This window comes from Notothenia coriiceps, unplaced genomic scaffold, assembly GCF_000735185.1.
Source record: "Notothenia coriiceps isolate Sejong01 unplaced genomic scaffold, NC01 NC01_scaffold00037766, whole genome shotgun sequence".
In the NCBI taxonomy this organism is placed as follows: domain Eukaryota; kingdom Metazoa; phylum Chordata; class Actinopteri; order Perciformes; family Nototheniidae; genus Notothenia; species Notothenia coriiceps.
The window spans coordinates 6493-9864 of NW_011370467.1; positions in this window are offsets into that span (position 1 = coordinate 6493).

A 3372-nucleotide genomic window follows, 5' to 3' on the forward strand; every position below is an offset into this window, starting at 1 on the left:
CTGCGCGTTTGGTGCGAGGATTTGGAGTCTTTTTTATGTTGATGCGCTAAACCAGCTGTTTTTTATGCTTTCCACAAGGCTGATAAGGATGACCCTGTAGTCTCTACGAGAGGCGCTACAAGCGACGTCTGTTCGTCCGCATACTGCAGCGCCATGATCGATATTAGGCGATGCCAGAAACCGAGCCAGTGATCAACATTCCCGAAAAATCGGCACAGCCTGGCGAATATTAATCGGATTATGCTCCGCTCACACTCCGGCCGCGGCCGGCCGGCCGCCTCCGCCGCGGCGGCGTCGCCCCCCCACCTCCGAAGTAAATCGCTAAGAGCATCAACCCTAAGTCGATATGAGTGGTGGCTTTGGAACTTTAGCCCCGAATAATCGCTGGCATCCCTAATCGATATGGTGGTGGTTTGAACTTTAGCCCTGAAACGGTTGATGTTGAGGAGTTGGCCGTCAGTTCTGTACATGATGTGCGCGCACAGACGGGCCTATACACACACACACACACACACACACACACACACACACACACACACACACACACACACACACACACACACACACACACACACACACACACACACACACTTCTCTGATGGAGAGCCCGCTGCTGAAAAACCCAGCGACCTTTGAGGTAATGCTGTCCACTCATTATTCCACAGGGCACACAGAGGAAGAGCAGCTGACTGAGGGGTGTGTGAGACCCTCCACAGGACCAGACTACATCATGCAGCCATTAAAAACTTTTGTTCTTAGTTTTCTGTAATTCAGCATCTCCTCAACACTAGCCAGGCCAGAAAGGTGTACTTTGAGGGTCTGACACTTTTAGAAAACGTCCTCCCTGCTCCCCAGAAGGGTGCCAGTATGTTGTAAATGCATGCAGCCTTGCTCCACAGTTCAAAGCTACACATTTTTACAGGAGAGGGAAAACCCGAGTCTGGCGACGAGACAGACATGTTCAAATGATAAATAATGCAGCCATAGAGTGGCTGCTTCCTCCCTCTGTGCTCCGTGTGAGTGGGAAGGACCTGTGTGAGACTCAGGTGTTCCTGCACATACCACCTTATTGTGTGTAGCTGTGGATGTTCATGGAGGGCAGCTCTCCATCCAAACACACAAGAAGATAGGGAGCCAGTTTAGTATGTAAACCTGTCGGTGGCTCCTAAAAATGTGAATATGACAACGCTGCCTTTCCACTCAAACACATATACACAGATCTAGCTATCACCACACACCGAGTTCCACAGCTACCTCCAACATGCACATTAGAAAGTGTACTCTTGCTCTCACACAAACACAAGCACACCATGATCCATATTTTAACACTCATTGTCCTTAATTCCACATGACATTCTGCTGCTGCATAATTCACGCCTGTACCCCCTCTAAAACACCATGTGGCAACACTGGATTCTCACATACACAAAACTACACATCTTGGTGATTCCAATCATTCAATGCTCAGAGAAACAGTAGCAGTGTCTTTAGCATGCTCCCATGGAACCTGATGTGGGTTCATGTGAGCCTTGATGATAAAAAGAACTTTCTACGCATTGAGCCTATTCAATGTTACGAGATAAACACAGGCTACTGAGGGCACAAGGTTGAAGGAAACCAGTGAGACTATTTTCACAGGGAGCAGAACCATAGCTAAAAAAGGATGCCCCAATGGAACCACTGACTCACCTTTTGGCCACGTGTTAGTAGGGCTGAAATGGAAATGATAAAGTGTGGTCTAAACCAGCAGAGACCATGAGCAGTTCATAACTAAACTGCCATAGAAACAAGGATAAAGATTTTAACTCACGAATGGAAGAAAATCTCAAATTTGGGACTCAAAGTGGGAACACAGGCCGCCAGTTAGATGGAAATTAACAACAAGAAACATGACTTACTCAAGAGAGGTCTCCATTACACTCAATACAAATCACATAACAGCAAGGGCACCCATCGGCCTCCTCTGTCACAAACTGAATACTAGTAAGTAAAACAAAAGTGTTTTAGCTATGGCTTCAACATTAGCCTTCACTACAACTGAATCCTATGTTGAGCTCATAAGGTCATCATAGCTTTAAGAGATACTGTGTGTTCTGTCATAGGGAACAATCACTGTTCAAAATGAGGTCAACATGATGAATAAAGGCATGGACTGACAGATAATAGTGTCAGCTGTCATTCACCAGAAGTGAGAGACAAGCTGAAACAGCAAAAGTATTAACGGAGGCTTCTGAAGATGCACAGCAAACCTAGACATCCTACAAGAAGCCACCTGGTTCATATGGGGGGCTTGTTTTAGGACAGGCTGAGTACTGACTTTCAGTCAGCCTCCAAACGCCTAGAGCAGTGTTTCTCAAACTTGTTCATACCAAGGACCACTTAACCAATAAAAAAACACTCGCGGACCACCCAACTCTACAAATATCCAAAAACAATAGGCCTGCTTACCAACGCTAGCAGGACTGCTCCGTTTGCCGGAGCCCGCCGACCGCATATTATGCTGGCGGGGAACGCCTTAGCCACGAATGCTAGCTTACTCCACCCCCCCCCGACGTTTGTAAAATAGCCGGAGCCCCGGGGGGTCTCGGGGGGTTCCCCGCGCCTCCGGTGATTGCTGACCCCCTCCCGATACTATACAGTGGGGAAAAAAAGTATTTAGTCAGCCACCAATTGTGCAAGTTCTCCCACTTAAAAATATGAGAGAGACCTGTCATTTTCATCCTAGGTATACCTCAACTATGAGAGAGAAAAAAATCTAGAAAATCACATTGTCTGATTTTTAAAGAATTTATTTGCGAATTATGGTGGAAAATAAGTATTTGGTCAATAACAAAAGTTAATCTCAATACTTTGTTATATACCCTTTGTTGGCAATGACAGAGGTCAAACGTTTTCTGTAAGTCTTCATAAGGTTTTCACACACTGTTGCTGGTATTTTGGCCCATTCCTCCATGCAGATCTCCTCTAGAGTAGTGATGTTTTGGGGCTGTCGCTGGGCAACACGGACTTTCAACTCCCTCCAAAGATTTTCTATGGGGTTGAGATCTGGAGACTGGCTAGGCCACTCCAGGACCTTGAAACGCTTCTTACGAAGCCACTCCTTCGTTGCCCGGGCGATGTGTTTGGGATCATTGTCATGCTGAAAGACCCAGCCACGTTTCATCTTCAATGCCCTTGCTGATGGAAGGAGGTTGTCACTCAAAATCTCACAAATGGCCCCATTCATTCTTTCCTTTACACGGATCAGTCGTCCTGGTCCCTTTGCAGAAAACAGCCCCAAAGCATGATGTTTCCACCCCCATGTTCACAGTAGGTATGGTGTTCTTTGGATGCAACTCAGCATTCTTTCTCCTCCAAACACGTCTAGTTGAG